Source organism: Prunus mume, linkage group LG2, assembly GCF_029339155.1.
Source record: "Prunus mume cultivar Tortuosa linkage group LG2, ASM2933915v1, whole genome shotgun sequence".
NCBI lineage: Eukaryota > Viridiplantae > Streptophyta > Magnoliopsida > Rosales > Rosaceae > Prunus > Prunus mume.
The window spans coordinates 23211600-23232966 of record NC_142699.1 but is presented as its reverse complement, the minus strand read 5'-3'; the positions used below and the strand labels follow the sequence as shown (position 1 = coordinate 23232966).

The 21367-nt window shown below is 42.8% G+C and overlaps 1 long non-coding RNA gene and 2 pseudogenes across 1 annotated transcript; 2 read left to right on the top strand and 1 right to left on the bottom strand.

The window, feature by feature from the left end:
* Positions 1-178: 178 nt before the first annotated feature.
* Positions 179-1452, bottom strand: LOC107880288 (limonoid 7-O-acetyltransferse-like; annotated as a pseudogene).
* A 402-nt stretch (positions 1453-1854) lies between these two features.
* On the top strand, positions 1855-4348 carry LOC148919853 (uncharacterized). The gene is made up of 2 exons (XR_016124782.1): positions 1855-2207; positions 4046-4348. It is a non-coding gene; the product is annotated as an uncharacterized LOC148919853 (long non-coding RNA).
* Positions 4349-7279: 2931 nt separating this feature from the next.
* LOC107880287 (stemmadenine O-acetyltransferase-like) lies at positions 7280-8670 on the top strand (annotated as a pseudogene).
* The last annotated feature ends 12697 nt before the right edge of the window (positions 8671-21367 follow it).

The window sequence follows — 21367 nt, the reverse complement described above, 5'->3', positions numbered from 1 at the left end:
CTTCATTTTCCATTGAAAAGTAAAGCATCTTTGGCAAATCTCTTAAAATAGTGTTTTGTACTTGCCATTAGCTTAAACAGTTTACTTATGCCATCAAGTGTAGAGTTCCTTGGCATTGCAGAGTTGCATTTTATTCAATTTCAAACTACATAAATACACAAAATTCTTATCCCAAAAGAAGAAGAGAAAAACCAGCAAAAACACCAAATAAATCCTAAGAAACTAAAGAGAAGATCTCCTTGTTACAGGTCCAAATACACTTGGATTTAAAGAAGTGAAAGCAAGAAGTTCCGGTTCACGTTCAAATAAGGCCATGTCTTCCTCACTTAACTTACCCATGCATCCACTCCATCACCCTCCTTCGTGTCAATCAAAGTAGCAACATTCTTGAGTATATCACCAGGTTTGCTCACCCAAATTGGCTTTCCCCACCCAAAATCAATCTCCTACATTCCAAAGGTGCATGCAGTTGTACGGATAAAGAAGTTTATGTCATCTTCACTCATAATATTTCCTATCTCCTTAAAATACTAACAAATGGCTTCAAACATATTGTCCCCTTTCAATCTATTGGGATGGTTTTTATTAAATTCAATTCAACCATCCCTTCCGCAGTCGAGAAACTAATTCCTTCAACTCAATCCCACTCTCCTCCACCATTGCAGCGTAGTAGCCCACAAGGTTCCCAACTGAGGTTGGTGGCAATGGTGGCACAACCCGTTTGCGTATATTTACAGAATGTGACACCATTGATGACTTTGAAAACCCTGAACTTAGTTTTGATGCATTCATTGCACAACTCCAAATGAGGCTAGTGGCAGCTTCAACTCTTATAGGTCTCTGCGCACTTCCAAGCTTTGATGAATGTGCCCAAAGTTGGCACATCAGCAAGCTTGTGTGACACGCAAACACCTATTGCCAATCCACCACACTCAAAGAAATGTAGCATCCCTGTGGCTGCTTCAGGGGATCCAATCTCAATGTGGAGGCATGATTTTCGTATGTCGAAATTGGGTGGGTCAAGGAAGGTTGAGATAAAGGCGTTGACTCGAGCTTCAACATAGATAACCCCCTCATCATCGCATTCAATAAAGACGTTATCTTTGATTCTTCCAGCAAGTGGGTACGTAGAAGCTAGTTAACGCTTCTGAGAGTGATTTCTTTAGCTGCTGATATATTTTCTCTGTTGTAAGTTGTAACCTCATTGGTGGGGTAGCAAAGAACAAGAGGGCCATATATCCTACAGGAGTAAGCTGATCCAAAAGGCAGAGCTCGAAGCTTTTAAGTTTGTGAGGAGTTGGAGAAGATGGTTTTATGGTTTCCTTCTTGAGGATTGAAATCTCCTGGGCCATGTTCTTGTTCCTGCTATATAGGATTGAAATCTAGGTCTTAATTACACTTTCTGCATCATTAAATTTATAGCAGGAAGACTTGATATGAGATTTCACATTTGAAATTGTCAACTAATTGAATGGGCAAGTAGAGGAGTTTGATGTTTTTTCTAAAACTTAATACGAAGAGTGGTGGGGCGCGTGGAGTGTGTGTATAGATGTAGTAGGGTTGAGTATTAAGTTGGATGATAATTTTTTTTTTTGTCTTTTTACACAATAATAAAACTTAAGGTTAATGATTGAAGTATTAAAGTAAACAAAGAAAAGTGTGTAGTTTAAATAAAAAAACTCTTTGAAACTACATCCTCCATCGAGAAACCGTTGCCATGCTTTTAACTAAGGGCTGGAAACGGATTGCGCAGAAGGAGGAATTTATAGTCAATGAGGTTGTGGATCTCTGGGCCGTCAGAGACGAGGAGGAGGACCTCTGGTTTGCTATGGCTTACAAGTTACATCTGTAGTTTGCCTGAGATTATGGATCTCTGGGCCTGTTTGAATGAGTGATTTGGTCGAGGGATTTGGGTTGCTATGGAATTTACAAATCCCTAGGGCCCTAAATACCTAGTTTGGAAAGCCCACTAAGAGGAACTTCAAAAATCCTTGGGATTTGAAGGAGAGATTTTGTAAAGCCCAAATCCCTACTTGAAGTAAAGCCTGTTTACACGTTATTTGGAAATTCTCACGCTCGAACCTCCAACGCGAACCACGACCAACTCCGACGAGCCACCACCAAGCGCCGACGAGCCAAGACCATCACCGACGAGCCACGACGAACGCCGATGAACCACGAACGAACGAGGAACGACGCGAACGACGGTAGAACTTCTTATCCCTTTCCTTTTCTCTCTGTGATTATTGGATTCAATGTTTGACTCCAACTTGTTTTCTTTGTTGTTCAATTTGTGATCGATTTGGGGTTCAATTTTGACTGGATTAGCGTTTCTCTCTCAGATAAAGGGTTAGGGTATCCATGTGTGTTCAGATTTTTTCTCTCAGACAAACATCATTTGGTGGTGACGATGGTAACTTTATCATATAGTGTTCTGATTATAACTGCGGCGATCTTTGTAGGTTCTTTGCATTTTCTTTTTTAGTTTTTCTTTTTGGGTAATCGTCAAGGTTCTTTGCTGTGGTCAAAATAAAAACATAATGAACCAAATCAACATAAGAAGTCACTTCTACCTTTACACCAATTCATGTTCCTCAAAGATAAAATGAAGGTTCAATCAGATTCAATCAATTTGAAACTTGGTTTGCTGTTTGTGGTTGGTCTTGTAATTCCAAGTTGTTTTCCGTCTGTTTCAAAAAAAAAATTCTGAATGTTTGGTTTCATTTTCTATTTGACTGTGATAATAGGATCTAGGCAGATTTTTTTGTTCAACATTGTTTGCATAATTTTGTTGTCATCGATGTAATTAAGTGTAATCCCTTGAAGTATTAGTATTTGTAGAGAAACTTGGCATTCCTTGAATATTTTCAGTGTTTCTTGCTGCTATTGATCTTCCCCAGTGCTTTGAGTAAATGTTGTAGATGGAAGATCATAACTTTCAACCTTTTACAATCATTATCTTCTCTATTCTCCTTAAGTTTCCGTGAATTAACATTGTTGATAAATAAAGTAAGATTGGATATCATGTTCCAAATCTTAACATCTACTGATTTTTTTGGGAAGGTAGCTTGAAATTTTGTTCCTATCTTTTTTCTATGTTAAAACAAATTAAACTTGCTTCTAGCTCAATGAAAATTCTGTAATTTGCACAGGAATCTAAAGAATATAAACATTCTCTTTCTCTGGAGTTTGGGTCACTTCCAACTTGCTTTCTTTGATTTTGGTTCAATTTGAGATGGATTTGGGGTTCAATTTTGACTGGGTTAGGGTCAGACAAAAAGGGAGTTGGGTTCAATTAAGCCAAAGGGTGAGGAGTTTGATAGATGTCTTGGAATTTTATTTCAATATGAGAAATTTCTGTGCAGCTTATGCTCAGCTATTTTCTATGTTTAGATAACCAGCATTGCCAATGTGATTATACGTGGTTCTATTTGTTTGAAATGTTTTGTTCTTGGTAAAGATTACCTTTGTTGCTCATTCCTTAGTTATATGTTTTTTGGACTTTCTTGATCAATTATTATGCTTCCCACTGAAAGCAAATATAGGAAATTATCACATGCACTGTCAAAACCTTTTTCTTTTTCACTTTTCACATTGTGAATCACAATATGAGCTGAAAAACAAGATGAGCAGATAATTATTGATGTGTAAGACGTGTGCTTCGTTTGGGGTTTAATTTAGTTTTAGTTGGTTTGATTAGATTGGTTATTTGGCTTCTGAGTTTGATAATTGTTGGATTTTCTTTTCCTTATTTTTTTTTGTTTGGAATTTTTTTAATTTCTCATTTTTGTTCTTTTTAAATTTCCATGAGTTTGGACTTACTGCAGAATAAATTAACTCGTAAGTTTTATTACATTTCAGCTTCACTAGCTCTTATTGTATGGTGTTTGTTTGTTCATGATCATAATGTTATGAATTGCTTGCTCACAGTAAGTAAAAGTGTTTGACTCAGTTCATATCCATTCCTGGTATCCATCAAAGCTGCTAAATTTATATTTTTCTTTGTTTTGACTTGTCCAAATTCGTAATGTTTGGTCATGGGAAGTCTTTGATAGATCAGTCAAGATGTTTTTGGTCAACGATCAAATGGCACATATGTTATCAAATTGATTGAAGTCATTTGGTTGGACTTGATAAATTTGGGATTCCTTTGCTGATGAAGATCCAACAAATCTCACATGAAAGGGAAAACTTATTTGATAAGAAATATAGAAAGAAAGCGAGTGCTTATTTATTTATTTTTTAGTACAATAGGTAAAATCTTTCTTCAGTTTTCTATAATTCTATATATTTTGTAATGAAAGAAAGAGACGCAAAACATTGACAGAATATAATTCAAAATTATATATATTTAAAAGTGTTATGTGGGGTGGGGTGGAAAATATGCTTGCCTTGGTTGCGTATGTGTTTGTAGAACAGATGGTAAGAGCTGCATTTACATATTATTATAACAGCGAGAAAAAAAGAAGGATTAAACCAGAGGATCATGACAAAAGCCGAAGTTTCAGTTAGATTTTTCTTGCAGCAAATCACTGAAATTTTCTGAGACCCTATCCAACTAGATTTTGCTCCCGCTGAACCTATGTTCTTGACTCACATGAATAAGCAGCCTCAAAATTATACTATTTACATATTCTGGTGTTGAGGGATTTACACAGCAACTCCAAACGTCAGAGAAAATGTGAGAGAAAATAAACTCCAAAAATAAGGCAACGTTTAACACATTTGGCACTGCTCATGCTTCCTGTTTTGCATGGAAAGTCAGCATCAGCTAGCCAATGTATCATATAAACTGCATAGGCAAAAAGTCATTTTAGGTTCTTGTGATTTATCATTTTTACCACTAAGGTCGCTGTGGTTTCAATTTTATCACTTTTGTCCCTGTGGTTTCAATTTGAACCAATTTAAGGACAATTCCCAATTTCTAATACTTATTGAGGGCATTTCAGTCCAAAGTTGCAGCACCTCCCCAACCACCTACAGCCACCCAGCAGCCCCTCCAAAAACTTATCTATGTTATAAACCAGCAACAAACGATGCTCCATTTGAATTTTTGTTGATAAAAATTATGGCCATCTATGCATAAACATCAACTAACAAAATCATAATTGAGTGGGTCTTAGGTTTACACAAGGGAGATACATTTCTTTATTTTTTTTCTGAACCCGAAGAAAGACTCACAATTATAATTGTAATCCATCTCATTTCTTCATAAGGGATGAAGGTAATCTCTAGCCAAAAAAGAAAAACAAGGTAGCTAGAGCAAGTCTACTTCAGTCTTTTGTAAGCTTCATAATAGTAGCCTACGATTACAACAACATCATCAATTGCAGCTCTTACTGCACCTTGTGCCAGTGTCACAAGCTTTGATAGTTTCTCATTATGTAATTCAACATAATATCTAAAAAATTTATTAATGAAGGTTGTATAATGGTACCTACTCCAAGGAGTATGTTTTGTTGATGGTTTAGATGGTGGGATTGTCAATGTTTACAAAAGGGAGAGTTTTTGGAGGGCTAGTGGCGGTCAAGGGGGTTAGGGAAGGGCTGCAAGTTTGGATTGAAATGCCCCTCAATAAGTATCAGAAATTGAGAATTGTCTTAAATTGCATCAAATTGAAACCTCGGGACAAAAATGACTTTTTGCCAACAAATTATAAGTATCCACTTTCCAGGTGGTTGCTATGAAGTGGGAATCCAAATAATGCCATCATATCCCCATCCTTTCAACACCACACAATGATAGCAATCAAACTTTGACCTCCAACTCCACCCATTTGCCAATTGTATGGCAGAAATTACTATTCACATGAATAGTGGTTGCTTTAAAGATATGTGCTTTCACCAATTGTCATGGCAAATGACAAATACTATTAATTTTTCTGTTTTGTTCACAAATTTTTTTACCTAAACAATTAATTTGGATAAGATTTTTGGGTTCGTACGTGTCAATATTTATTATAAAATTCATATCTCATAATCGGATAAAATTTTTGGAAAAGATTTTCAGTTTTAAATTTCAAATAAATTTCAGATTTTCAAACTCAACACTCACACAACAAAACATATTCCATGATGCTCTATGCCCCCTCTAGTTTCGATAGAAGAAGTCATAAGATGATATAGAAAAATAGAACTTAGAAAGTGAAAAAAATATTGAGTAGAAAGGAAATAACAGTTGAAGGAGAAGAAAATGTATGAGGATTTGGTGTTAAAAGTGAAGAGTATTGGTTGATATTTATAGGAAAAAAATTCATTAATTTTTGGGTATTTAAAAAAAAAAATTCAATTTTTTTTCATTATTTTATTGTAAAAAAATTAGCTGTCGTTGGATTAGAGGACAAAAAACGATCGGTGAACCTAGAGGACGCCAAGTGAGACAAATCGACAAACACTACGTCAGCAAACTGCAGCAGGGCAGTGAGCACTTGGATTTCATCAAACAGAGCACTGAGAACTTCTTCAGGGGAGAGATGGTGACGCTGAGCTTCACTAGTCTGTGTAGATCTCCTCTGTATGAAGCTGATTTTGGGTGGGGAAAACCCACTTGGGTTGGCTCACCTCCCCTCATTTTCAACAACTTGGTTGTTTTCATGGACGCCAAGTCTGGTGGTGGAATAGAAGCATATATTAACATGAAGGAAGAGGACTTGGCTAAACTTGAAGGTGACAATGAGTTCCTTGCATTTGTGAATGAGTATATTAATTAGTAGGGAATATTTGAAGTCAAAGTAATTGTGACTATAAGGTTTGTTTTAATTTTCATCTCAATTAAAATCTAATATATCTGAATTTGTCAAAATTTGGATAAAATTGTGTGTTCTCCAATAATAAACATGTGTAAGATGTCAAATTTCTTTCTCGTGGCCTCCGGTGTACTTTGATATTTTGTTAAATATTTCATTTTAATAGTTAAAAACAATTATTCCTACATCCGAGGCATGGTCATTCGAATCAACCTTCCTACAATATCACTTAGTTTTAATATAGTTAAATGTAAGTATTTTGTTATGGTCATTAGTTTATGACATCTTTGGTTGGAATTCGTATGATCATTGGTTTCTTCATATAAATTTACAGTCCCAATCGCATATGCGACTATCAATACAAACAAAAATTTCATCCAAGTTTCCTCAAAACAAACATCTCCACCAAGTTGGATTACCTTATTCCACCGAGAAATGCAAGACCTATTAAAAAAAAAAAATTAAAATGGGGGAAAAAAAAAGTGATTATCTGTGAAGGATTCCAACTTCGCATAATTTAATTAGCAATAGCAAAACGGATCGATCAAAAGTTCTCTAGCAAAGAAGATCAGGATGAAGATTGAAGTTAAAGTAATCACCAAAGAGACAATCAAACCATCTTCTCCAATCCCTCACCATCTCCACCACCACCAGCTCTCCTTTCTGGATCAATTAGCACCCCATGTCTATGTTCCTTTTCTCTACTTCTATGAATTCAATGGCTCCATAAACATCACTCAAATCTCCAACCTCCTCAAGACTTCTCTATCCAAAGTCTTGACCCAATACTACCCTTTTTGCTGGGAGAGTCAGAAACAACCTTTTTGTTCACTGCAAAGACCAAGGCATCCCATTTTCTGAAGCTAAAGTCAAAACCCATCTGCTCTCTGATGTCATCACCAACCCCTGCCTCTCTGAGCTCCACAAACTGCTGCCATTCAAGCTGGATGAAGTCACAGAAACAGCCCTTGGTGTCCAGCTCAATGTGTTTGAATGTGGAGGAATTGCTGTTGGGTTATGCATCTCACACAGAATTGCAGACGCCCGCTCATGTTTTACATTTGTGAACAATTAGGCAGCTGCTTCTAATTGTGGACAGGGGAACAAAAATTCTATAGTGGGTCCAGATTTTTCTGCAGCTTCAATTTTCCCACCAAGAAATATGGATGGGTATTTAGGGGTTCCTATCACCAACAGGCATGAGATCAAAACCAAGAAGTTTGTGTTTGATGTGTCAAAGGTTGAGGCTTTGAGATCAAAATATGAACAGAGCATCAAGATCTCAAAAACCCAAAAACGGCCATCAAAAGTTGAGGCCTTGTCTGCCTTTTTATGGGACATCTTTGTTTGTCAAGGCCTAGGGAAAGATCTCAAACGTTGTACGCAGTTGTTTATATCATGGATCTTCGTTCAAGGCTCAAGCCACCTCTGCCTCATCAATACTTTCAGAAATTATTACAGGGCTGCCATGGCAGCTCCAACTCTGCCTACAAGTGAGAAGCATCATGGATTGGCGAGGCAGGTTATAGAGGAAATTGAGAAGATTGACAGTAACTATATGTGGAAATTCGAAAGAGGGGTATCAAGAACATCTGGATTTCATGAAGAAAAGAATAGAGAAGGCTGCAAAAGGAGAGCTGGTCACATTGACTTTTTCTAGTGTATGCAAGTTTCCTGTGTACAACGCAGATTTTGGTTGGGGAAGGCCTACATGGGTGAGCATGACTGCTATGCATATCAGTAATCAAATAATCTTCATGGACACCAGAAATGTTGATGGAATTGAGTCTTATTTTAGCTTGAAAGAGGAAGACATGGCCAAGTTCGAACATAACAAAGAGTTCACGGCGTTGCTTGGCTCCCCAATTGGTAATGTCAAGGAAAATCCACTTGCACGTCTTTAAATTGAATGAGAGTTAGCATCATCATGTGTTTGCTGAATGAGAGTTTCCATTTGATGTAGTAGATTTAGTTTACAAATATAATCTCTGTATCAAAGTGAAGTTAATAGTGAAAAAAATTATTAAGAGGGAAGAGAGTTCGCCATTATTAAAAGTAAAGTTAACCGTCCACCACAAAGCAATAAAATGGCAATGGAATGACAAAGAAAAAAGCAATAAAATGGAAATAAACAAGCAATAAAAAAAAAAAAAATTTGAATTTCAAAGGCCCAAATAAGTTCCACTTCTCAGACAACTTAAGAAGATGACTATTGCATGCTACTAAGTATAAGCCAACTGCAAGCAATGACTTCACCTCCAGCTCATAAATGTCCACCTTCAAAATCCTACCCTTGTTAAAAAAACTCAACCAAAGAACATTTGTATAATGTATAACAGCAACTATTAGAATACTTGCTTCTTCTGGGTTCACCGTTAACATTGGCAAAGAGTTCTTTTAAAATTACATCAATAACAGATACACAACTTATTCACAGTAAATAACCAATTAATGTTTTTCAGACTAGAGACCTTATCAGTTTAAGTGAATTCATTGAAGTCCTCCTGACATATGAAAAAGGAAAGAAAAAAAAAAATTCAATTTCATAAGAATATGAACCAAAACAGGTGAGTAAACCATATACCCACAACATCAAATTCTTTAAATGGGAGCTTCAACTTGATGGGATGTAGTTGAAGATGTACCATATACTTTTCAAGGCATGTATATGAATATGACTACAGGAACAGAAAATGTGACATGGAGAACAAAGTTACAGCAGAAACTGAAATCTCTCAACACATTTGTTGGCAAAACTTCTCAAATGGCTAATTTCTATTGAATTTTTTGAGTGAAACTATACCCTAATCTAACTGATTGTCCATTTCTTTTAAGGGAGCATATCTATGTAAAACTTAATAGCAACATTTACTTTTCATGGGATGAACAAGCCTGACCTGTATCCATAACACACACTGTAGGCTCTAATTTTTTAAGGCATTATGGACCAACAAATATATTTCTTTGTTCTATCCATGTATTCTATTTGCAATCTTCCATAAACAGATTCCAAGAATGTTCTCCGAGCAATACCAATTACAAGAATACAATTAATATCGCCTCTCCTTTGGGTTGCACATCAAATGTCAATCAACAAAATTCATAAAAAAGTTTATGACTTTGAAAAGTGTTTATACCCAAATGAACAGCCAATAACCATCGGACACGTGGACCAATTTATAGCTATGGAAGCCTTCGGCACCTAGCTACAGTTCGTTCCTACCGATCGCATGATTAGGGCAACTCCAGCGCAAGGGGGCACGTGGCAGTCTCACAATTGGAGTCCACAGTCCCACATCGAAATTCTAAACAATTTGCCCACCTCCCAAGGCCTATAAAAGAGGACAACTATCCCAACTAGGAGGTAATCAATCAAAACTTACAGCACATTGCCTATTGATCTATAGTTCAATCTTACCAAATCCGTACTTACTTAAACATCGGAGAGCCTTCGGCCGGTACCACACCGGTGCCCTAGGTCTTACCGAGTGTTTGCTATCTTGCAGATCGAACGCACTACTGAGGCCCAGAGCATACCGAAGGCCCAACATCTCTAAGTTGCGCGGGAAAGTGCCGAACCATTTTTCTGCGTTAAAAGTTTGGCGCCGTCTATGGGAAACGATAATAATCAACCTACAATTCCTAAAAAAATACATGGGAACCACTTCAGACAAACGTTCTTACGGAGGACGGACTATCACGGTATGCAAAGCGGAGCAAGCCCGCGCTGCACCTAGCACTCTATTCGGTAATCCTCCGCGCGGACTACGAAGCGGAGCTTCGCTCAAATGATTTCCCTTGAAGGAAATGGCCAAGCTCCAAGAACATAACAACCTCCTCTCGTCCAAAGTAGACGAAACTCAACAACTGCTTAATCAGCAGGAACGCAGAATATTGGTCTACAAACCTTCCCAGTCTGCGCAGACCCCGCGTAAGAAAGGAAAGAAGGGGCAAAGGCAACGCTTGCGCCTTCCAAACAGCTGGTAGTCCAGCCCCACGGGACCAGCCTCACGTACCGAAGAAGGTCTACACCGACTATCGACATTGGATCAACGACAAGGATGCCGAACGGCAAATGTCCCCAATTAGGATCAATGCTCGCCTACGGGACTCACGGATGAGGGTCATTGGAGACAAATCACTCCTCAGGAAAGTCCGAGGGTTGGAATCAGAGGTAGAATCTGACGACGAGTATGCCCTGTCCAAGGGCACCGAATCAAACTACCGATCGAAACTCCCACAGAGTATACTGGCGAGGCCACCAAGTCCGAGGAGAACTTCGAAGACTTCGCCCGAGGAGGTCCCAAGCCGAGACCCCGCTATCCGTCTGCTCTTCCAGAGAGTTCGAAGATGGAAGATGACCGAACCCGATCCGGAGCTCGACTAGGGAAACTCAGCCGGGACCCTTTACCGAGCACATCAAGAAGTCCAGACTAGACAGGAGGTACAGCCGTTGCGTATACCGCTTTACACCGCGTGAAAGGACCCCTTGACGCACCTTCACTCCTTCCAATCGGCGGTTGGATGCAAGGGCCTCGGCGATGAGGGGCAATGCACTGTTGTTCCCATCCTCCCTTACCGGAGTTGCTTTGAACCTGGTTCTACCGTCTTGAACCAGGAACTACCGAATGGTAGCGGGCCTATAGACGACCCAAGAGAGGAAACGCCAACGCCGGTAGCGCAGCCTATGGAAGAACTCAAACGGTAATCCCTGGATAGGGAATTTCCGATCGGTGGGTAAAGATCGGCACCACCCAAGATCCTAACCTATGAGCGCAATTCATTAACTTTTGCGGCAACAGTGGAGGTCTTCGCTGGTCTTACGATGACATGCCCGCATATCACCGACGCGTCATCGCCACAAGCTCAAGATCTCCCGCCCATAAACCGGTCGAGCCGAAGGGCCGCTCGTATGATGCCGAACGGTATGAGGCCATAGTCGAGGTGGACAAGCTAAAGCCATCGCCTTTATCGGGAAGCTACGTACCGCCTCGGCTTGCCAACTCGGCCATGGTTGAGAAGGCCAAAGAGGATGGCGAATGTCGACTATACCGACTGAACAAGGCTCGTCAAAGGATAGCTTCCCATTGCCGAGGATCGACCACCGCTCGTTGACGCAATCGCTGGACACGAGCCGGCTTCATGGACGCCTATTCGGTACAACCCGATTTTCATGGACCACGCCGATAGCGAGCATATGACATTTATCACCGACCGCGGGTTGTATGCTACAACGCCATGCCTTTCGCCCGAAGAATGCGGGCGACGTACCAACGGCTCGTCAATCGGATTTTTGCACAACATATTGGTGGCATTATGGAGGTGTATGTCGACGATATGTTGGTGAAAAGCCAAACGGCAGGGGGGCACTGGAAAACTTGGCCCTCATGTTCGATATACGCAAGCAATATCGAATGAGGTTGAACCCAACGAAGTGCGCCTTTGCTGTATCTTCGGGAAGTTCCTCGGATTCATGATCAGCCAAAGAGGAATCGAGGTCAATCCCGAGAAAATCAAAGCCATAATCGACATGGAGACGTCGAGGACACATAAGGACATCCAAAGCCTTACCGGGCGTCGCAGCCTTGACGCGTTTCATCTCTAAGGCTACCGATAAATGTGTACCGTTCTTCAAAGCCTTGAAAGGGGGAAAACACCATATCACGTGGACTCCCGAATGCGACCAAGCATTTCAAGACTTGAAGAACTACATGAGCAAGGCACCACTGTTGTCAAAATCGCTTCCCGGAGAAATTCTCCTCCTCTACCTTTCGGTATCATCTTGCCATCATTTCGGTATTGATACGGAAGCCAAAGAAGGCGAGCTACCAATCTTTTATGTCAAGGCCCTTCAGAGCGTGGAACTTCGGTACCCATCCTTGGAACAGCTAGCATTAGCCCTTGTTGTGTCAGAGGTACTTCAAAAGCCGAAACATCCGCAATTTGGTCAAATGGGCGATCGAGGAGAATTTGACATACGCCTGATTCAAGCCAAGGCTGCAGAGAAGGGTCGAGCCATTGCCGACTTTATCTCCAAGCTCACACTGCACCATCGGAAGCATGTTCTTCAACGCGTTATTACTGAGCAACCGGGAAAACGGATGTCGAGCGCTTTGATCCTTCTATCCTTCTATGGATCCTTCATGTTGATGGTTCGGCAAATCAGCAAGGCTGCGGAGTTGGCTTGATGTTGACTACTCCAGATGGAAGTAAAGTCGAATATGCCCTCCGATTCAACTTCAGAACCTCTAACAACGAGGCGGAATATGAGGCTCTCTTGGCCATCCTTCGGCTAGCCAAGAGCATGAGCGCAAAGCAAATCAACATTCACAGTGACTCCCACTCATTGTGAATCAAATAACGTCAGACTTCGCAGTGAAGGATGCCTCCATGTCCGCCTACTTATCGACAGCCCACCAACTCCTACAAAAGTTCCAGGCCTACGAGAATCAGCAGATCCCGAGGTCAGAGAATAGTCATGCCGATGCACTCTTGCGGTTGGCTTCGATAATAAACGATAAGATCGGAAGGAAGGTGCCGGTGGAGATACTATCCCAGCCAAGCATGGCAACGGCAGAGGTATGTACCGTATAGTACGAGGACACATGGATGTCTCCAATTTATGCCTTCCTAACAAACGGAACGCTGCCCACTAATAAGTCCCAAGCTCGGAAGCTACGGTACCAATCGGCAAGATACACCATCGACGATGTCCTGTACAAGCGAGGCTACACCACGTCGATCCAAATGCCTCACCAATGAGCGGGGACTACGCCCTTCGAGAAGTTCACGATGGGTCGTGGTGACCATTCGAGTCGGTCCCGACACACAAAGTCTTCCGACGAGGGATATTTTGGCCGACTTTGTACCAAGATGCAAACGTCCTAGTTAAGAAGTGCGACAAATGCCAATGGCTCAGTAGTGTCCCTCACATCCTTGCCGAGCCTCTCTTACCGATCGTAAGCCCATGACCTTTCGCTCGGTAGGGATCTGGACTTGATTGATCCGATGCCGCAAGGTAAGAGCCAGTCAAATATGTTGTTGTCGTCGTAGATGCTTCACCAAGTGGGTAGAGGCCGAACCTTTGGCAACAATAACGGCAGCCAAAATGGAAGATTTCATTTGGACGAACATTTGCTGCGGTTCGAATCCCTACGTCATCATCACCAATAACGGCAGCAATTCGATTTGGAAGCCTTTAGGCGATTCGCATTCGCCTCAAGATCAATCTGTTCTTCGCCACCACCCCATCGAATGGTCGGTCGAATCGATGAACAAAATAGTCAAGAAGCTATTGAAACGGCGGCTTGACAAAGCCAAATGAGCCTGGCCGGAGAAGCTTCCAGAGGCATTATGGGCCATCCGGACATCCTACCGAACGGCAACCAGGAAACACCGTTCTCCATGGCCTTTGGCTCTTAAGCGGTAGACCCGGTGAAAATCCTCCTACGAACGAAACTTTCTCCCTAAAGGAGAATGAGGAGGCACTGCCTTGAGCCTCGACCTGATCGAAGAATGCCGAGCGCAAGCCAACGTTCGAACGGCTTACAAATAGCGCGTCTCTGCGGTACTATGACTCGGTCAGATCCCGCACTTTCCAAGTCGGAGATTGGGTCATGCGAAAAGTCTCTCTGGCAACTAAGGATCCGGGGAAGGACCTTATGAGATCATCGGCATCCAGTGATCAAGAACTTATCAACTCAGGGACTCCAACGAAAAGACCCTCGGTCATCCTTGGAACGTAGAGCATTTGAAATATTATTTTAAATGAAGTCACCTAGCCTACGCCAGGATAATAGTGTAGATCAAAAAGCCTTCGGCAATATCGAGTTCCCTAGCCTACGACAGGTTTTTCAATTGTAAAACGAACTCCAAATGTATCTTTGCCTTCGGCAATCATTAATGAAAAGGCCTACGGCACAAATATTCACAACCTTCGGTGTGTTAATTTAAAAAATGCAGTAAAGACCATTGGTCGCAGTATACTATATTTTTAAATCCTTTTATTAGCCTTCGGCAATTAAGGTACCACGTTATTCTTTCCTACCGATAAAATGTTAGCCCTCGGCAGTTAACTTGATTTTCCTACCGATAGAAGGTACACTTCAGAGTTATTTTGTTAACAGCCTTCGGCATTAAATCAACTTCCTACCGACTCAGGTTGCACTTGGAAGTTAGCTTGTTATTGGCCTACGGCTGATTAACTTTTATCTAGCCTTCAACATTTAAAAAGTTCATAAGATAAGTTAAAGCAGAAACATGCCGAAAGTAAAACTGCTTGACAATCAACTCTGAATATTAAAACTGCTTGAATTAAAAGATGCCTCAGCATCAAGATGTTCATAACATATTACCTTATGACATATTACATGAAATAAAACTTAAACAAGGCTCAAGCGGCAGTCTCCTCCTCGGCATCGGGCAACAGCTCTTCCGGCATCCTCCCCTTTCGTACTCTTCATCATCTCTTAGAGCTCAACCAGCTTTAGTTGAAAATGAGAAGAAGCTTTTGGAGAAGATTATCATTGCAGAGCGTCGAAACTTTCTGTCAGCAGTGGCCTTCTCGGCCGGCATCGACAAGACCTTCTCGGCATCGTGATTGTCCCCTCGGTGAGCCTCTTACGGGCATCCTCCTCCTCGTAGTCCTCGATCATCTCTTGATTATCTTGAAGAGGAGGATCGCAATAAAGGTTGAGTTGAGCTTTGTCCGGGTTGTACCGCTTAAACAGAGAGCAGATCCGCCATTTCAGCCCACCTCCTTGTCTAGCAAGGTAGAGAACTCGGAAGGACCGACGGTACCCTCGATTGCCTCTCGGATCGCAGCCTCGATCTCCAAGCCTTGGCGGTCCGACTCCTCAAAGGCCACTGATCACCTCATTCGCCTCAGAGCCTTCTTTGTCGCTAGCGCGCCGACTGGGTTGCCGACATTTCACCGAGCTTGGCTTGATAAACCTTGACTGCCATTCGCAGCCTGCATGTCCTTCGCCAAGTTCGAATGAGCTTGGATAGCCTTGCCACCTCGGCAACCTAGCCCTGCCGTCTTCATAAGCCTTCTTCGCCTTTTGGCGGCATTGATGGCTCGATTGGACGCACACCACATGTCCATTGAAGCACGGAGAGCAAAGAAAAATGTTAGATACGGCTGAAATAAGCGGTATGATAAAGCGAGAATGGTTCACGCTTACGAAGTTTGAAGGCGAAGGCGCGTCCTTCCTCCCGAAGACCTTTTGCGAGTCCTCGATCTCGAGAGCTCCATTTGTGAACCGAGGATCATGTGGTTCACAAATTGTACGATTTCGACAAACAGGCGAGTAGACGGGTTGGCGGTGACTCATCGTCTTGGCGGCAAAGATGGCGGCGAGCTCGGTCTGACCGCGCCGGGCTGGATAGCATCATTGGTGAATGGGCGCTTGTCGATTGCTTTGGAGGAGGTGCCCTCGGTAGGCACACCGCCGGAGACGGACCGGCAATCGTTGTTCGGCCTGCACCGTTGGCGTTGAGCGACGACGGCCGCGTTGAGGGTAAGGTCTTCAAGGTCGACTCCTCGATGACGCTGTACCGCTTTGGCTGCCGGTTTTCTTCTTCTTCCCTTGGAGGCCGAGCATAAGGTGCCGCTTGGAGGACTCGTTCATCCTATTCGCCTCGGCAGTCCTCCTCTCTTCAATCACTGCAAAATCAAGATTGGTAAGAATTCTCATTTTGGCAAGAAACTGAGTCATAGTGGACAAGTACACTTACTCTCGGCAGGATTGACAAGTTGAGCCTTGATGAGATTGGGAGTGAAGAGGAATTTCGGTAGACTCTCTCTACGGGGACCTTCACCTTACCTGTCGATCTGCGGATCTCCGATTGGGTGATGATCGGCTGCTTCAATTTGCCTAGAAAAAAAAATGAAACGGAATTAAACTACGAAGGCGCTACAAGCAAGAGGGCCCGGCTATTTGGAAGGTAGGGAATGTAAACAGACGGGATGTCCCGATGGCGATTCCCAATCACGAGCGAAGCACTGCGCCGCTTGCTCTCGTCTTACGGCGGTTACGGCAGCGACAAAATAGCGCGTTCGTATCCTTGGCGATTAGCTCAACCCAACCTCGTGGTGGACTTAGACTTTGTGACACTGCGGATGGGAGAACTGTGCGTAAGGCGCTCCTCGCTACCATGTGAAGGCCGTGACTACTCCCATTAGCGCCACCCGGTTGAGGTTGAAGCCGGGAGCATGGCCTATCTGTGCCAACATTCTCTGAACGGCAGGCGGTGAAGCCTCACTCCTTGCAAAAGTACGTCCGTGAAAAAGATGACTTCGCCATCCTTCGGCTTGTTAGAGATTCGATTGCCGTTGGGATCCTCATCCGAACCGAATCTGGTATGAAATACTCTCGGCGCGATATTTCGCGATCTCCCTCTCGAGTATTCCTGTTGGGCTCCAAGTAATCTACGCCGAATAGGTGCTCCTTTGGAACCCCATCGGTACCCTCGGATTGCTAGGATAGACTACCTATACCTCAGCCCAAGATGGTTCGACGATTGACTCTCTACGGCCGGAAGTAGGCCTCGCGACTAACGCTCGTCTCCCGAGGCAAGGCTTGACCAACGGTACCGGTGCATCATAAGCTCCTTCCGATGCCGTGTGAAGGTACGGTGGGGCTTTCACCGAGTATCTCAACATCGGTATCACTTCCGTCCCGACGCCGGACCTACCGCTTCATTATCGGAGTCAAAGAGACCTTCGATGACTACTCACCGAACGCATTGGGCTCACGCTCAGAAAATGACTTGCTATCAGACATCTACAAAAACAAGAAAAAGGAAACTCGAGGCTCATGCCGGATACTAGCCTACCGATCCCTACATCGCTACCTATGGCGACTAGACTACCAAATGGAACCCTATGGTCAGTCTAGTTCAAACCAAGGAAGGACGTAACTCTAAGTTAAAAAAGAGAGTAAATTAAGGGTGCCGAACGGTACCTTATGTCAAGCTCTCGATGAGGACCACGAACTATGCTTCCAATTGCTTTGACGGAAATCGCCTTTCTTGCCGTTCGCAATGCCGAAAATCTCATGGTTTACCGTTAGCCCTAGTCGGAAATCGCTTCTAATGCCAAAAGCTCTCATCGGAAATCGCCTCAACAGAGCTCTCACTTCTCACAAAACGCAAAGTGATTTCGTCTCGAGTCATCCTATTTATAGGGAGAGGGACGCAACGGTACACCTTGAAAAACCAAGCGGCGCGTGTCGCCGCCCATCATGATTACTCTCGCCACGTGTCGCTCATCTTATGGGGACCGACGCACGCGAGGCACGGATGAAGCCCCAGATGTCTTTTCACACGTCCACTGACGCGACCTTCTAACTTCCCGACGCGGCCTTTGAATGAACAAGGACGGAAGGGCCAAAGTTAAGCCCCTCCACCACTACCGAACGGTAGGATAACATTTCTGCCGAAGACAATTTCAAGTCCCCTTCCGAGAACTCTCAAAAGAGAACTTGGGGACTCCTGTTTATACACAAATGAACAGCCAATAAGCATCGGACACACCTAACTACAGCCGTTCCTATCGATCGCACATTAGGGTAACTCCAGCGCAAGGGGGCACGTGGCAGTCCCACAATTGGAGTCCACAGTCCCACATTGAAATTCTAAACAATTTGCACACCTCCAAGGCCTATAAAAGATGACAACTATCCCAACTAGGAGGTAATCAATCAGAACTTACAGCACACTGTCTATTGATCTATAGTTCAATCTTACCAAATCCGTACTTACTTAAGCATCGGAGTGCCTTCGGCCGGTACCACACCGGTTCCCTAGGTCTTACCGAGTGTTTGCTATCTTGCAGATCGAATGCCCTACCGAGGCTCAGAGCATACCGAAGGCCCAACATCTCTAAGTTGCGCAGGAAAGTGCCGAACCATTTTTCTGCGTAAACAAAAAGCAAATGCATTGAGTTGATTGAAAATCACAAACCCAACGAAAATAAAGCATTACAGGCAGAACAAGATTGCAAATTTCACCAAGAAAATAAACAGGACAAGGGAAAAGAAAGTTGAGCTAAATCAAGGGGAAATTTTTCAAATTAAGAAATATCAAATACTGAATCAAAATAGAGTGCAGATACTGGCGATTAAATAAAATTGGACCTGGTGGAATTAGGATTGGTATGAAAGCACTGTTGTTGCCCAATGACCGTTCGCGGCTTGGTCGCTTGCTTTCGATACCTTCCATTCATGACTGAAGGGACAAATCTGCCCAGATTTTGGTTCTCGACAATGGGCTTTGTACAAGAGAGAGAGAGAGAGAGAGAGAGAGAGAGAGAGAGAGAGAGAGAGAGAAAGCGCTGAGAGAGAAGAAAAAGGAAGAAAAAATCAGAAGGCCAATAAGTATGTATTTATAGATAGTATCCCCAAAATGTCTAGGATGGTGTTTGGAAAAGTGCCTTGATGGCATTTTGTGGTATTTCCCCTTGAAATAACTTCGTTGTTTTCATAGACGCCAAGTCTGGTGGTGGAATAGAAGCATACATTAACATGAAGGAAGAGGACTTGGCTAAACTTGAAAGTGACAATGAGTTCCTTGCATTTGTTTCTCCACATGAGCTCAAGTGAAAGGATGTGTTTTCCTGCCAGTGCCCTACTGTTAGTTTTCTTTTGCTTTCTCATTATTAGAGAATATTTCAAGTCAAATTAATTGTGACCATAAGGTTTGTTTTTAATTTTCATCCTTAGTTAAATTTGAGGGAAATAGCTCTAAATGCCATCCTCTTTTTAGTTTTAAGTGGAAAATCTGATAACGAATATTTTCATAGCATAGCAATACCGAACTAGTTATAAGTGAAACAAGTTCAGATTATTTTTTTGGTGAGGAGTTTATGCCCTTGGTTTGGGTTGAAAGGCCTCCATGTTCTTTGACCGAATATACTCTTTTATGAAGAAAAAAAAAAACTTGAATCTTTTAAGAACATCAATCTACTCTTTTATGAAATTTTTTTATTTACCAAATTTAGATCAAAGGGCCACTATGTTGGTGATGATGATGACTATAAATGGATGTGATATTGGGCGGCAATGGAGGGTTCTGGTGGTGAAGGATGGAGAAGGATGAGCGGTGATAGGGTCTGAGAAATAAACATATTAAAGTAAAATGAATTAAAATGGTTTAAAGATACTAATCATATATGTGTTGGAGCAGGATTTCTTTCAAGAAGTACCTCCACAGGTTCTTGACTGAAACCCGCACACTTCCTTGGTTGAAAGAGAACTCCGATTACGTTCCCGAAGTCGAACGGTGGAAATGGGGTCGACTGCAAAAGCCACTCGACGCTCAAGTCGTGATTTGTGCAACGTACTCTTAGTGTTCAACTGGATTTCGTACCTTGGTGGGGTCTAGCCAGGTTTTTATAGCGCTTCGAGTTCTTTGGTTTGGCCCAACTTCCCGAGCTTTGCGCATCCCGTCCTCCACTTCATGGTAGGGGGATCAGGTGAGCGATTTGCGTCTCCCTCGCTCCGCACTTCTCTAGTGGGAGGGAAGTTCGATCATCCCACGTGTTTTGGAACATGATTTCTTCGAAATGAATGCATGACATCCTGATGCGCTCATGGCTGAGCCTAAATAAGCCACACCTTTTTCCCTTGGGCTTGTTGGTCAAGCCCAAAAATATGATTCCTATTAGCCTATCACCAATCCATGCATGTTGCTTTCACACCTTGCATGTGAAATATTCAAATATGAATTTTCATGCACGTTGCTACCTTTTCATGTTCTAGCTGTAGACTGTTATCCCTATGTGGGGTATCCAAGTGCGGACAGCCGATCCCATGCACAAGTGGACCATTTTCTTTATTTTAAATTTATGCACCTCTACCAATCCGGTGGGCCCATGCACATTTTTCTCTTTGTAACCGACCCGTTGGGGTGTGCTTGCAGCTTTAAGCTTTTGCCGATCCGGTGGGCCCTATGATCCTTGCTTTCTCTTTGCTAGCCGATCCCAACCCCAATTGGGGTGCTCTTGGTTTTGAGCTTTTGCTGATCCGGTGGGTTCCATGCCTCTTGGTTTCTCTTTCCTAGTCGATCCCAAATGGATTGGGGTGCCCTTGGTTTTAAGCTTTTGCCAATCCGGTGCGTCTCATGCCTCTTGGTTTCTCTTTGCTAGCTGATCACAACCCCAATTGGGGTGCGCTTGGTTTTGAGCCTTTACCAATCCGGTGGGTCCCATGTCTCTTGGTTTCTCTTTGCTAGCCGATCCCAACCCCAGTTGGGGTGCGCTTGGTTTTGAGCCTTTGCCAATCCGGTGGGTCCAATGCGTCTTGGTTTCTCTTTGCTAGCTGATCCCAACCCCTTAGGGTGCGCTTGGTTTTGAGCTTTTACCAAATAGATTCCAATACCCCTGAGCTGTCCTTCCGAACCCATGTGCCTTGGTTCTTCAATTGATCCAAGGTGTCCATACCTTTTTTTTCTTACACTTGACATGCAGGCCCCAAAACCCCTTAGTGTCCTTTCGGACTCGTGCGCCTTTGATTTCTCAATTGATCCAAGGTGTCCACGAACTTTTTTTTTTCTCATCTTTTTTTCTTGCACTTGAGCCTTCCACGCGGGCCCCAAAACCCCTTAGTTGTCCTTCCGAAC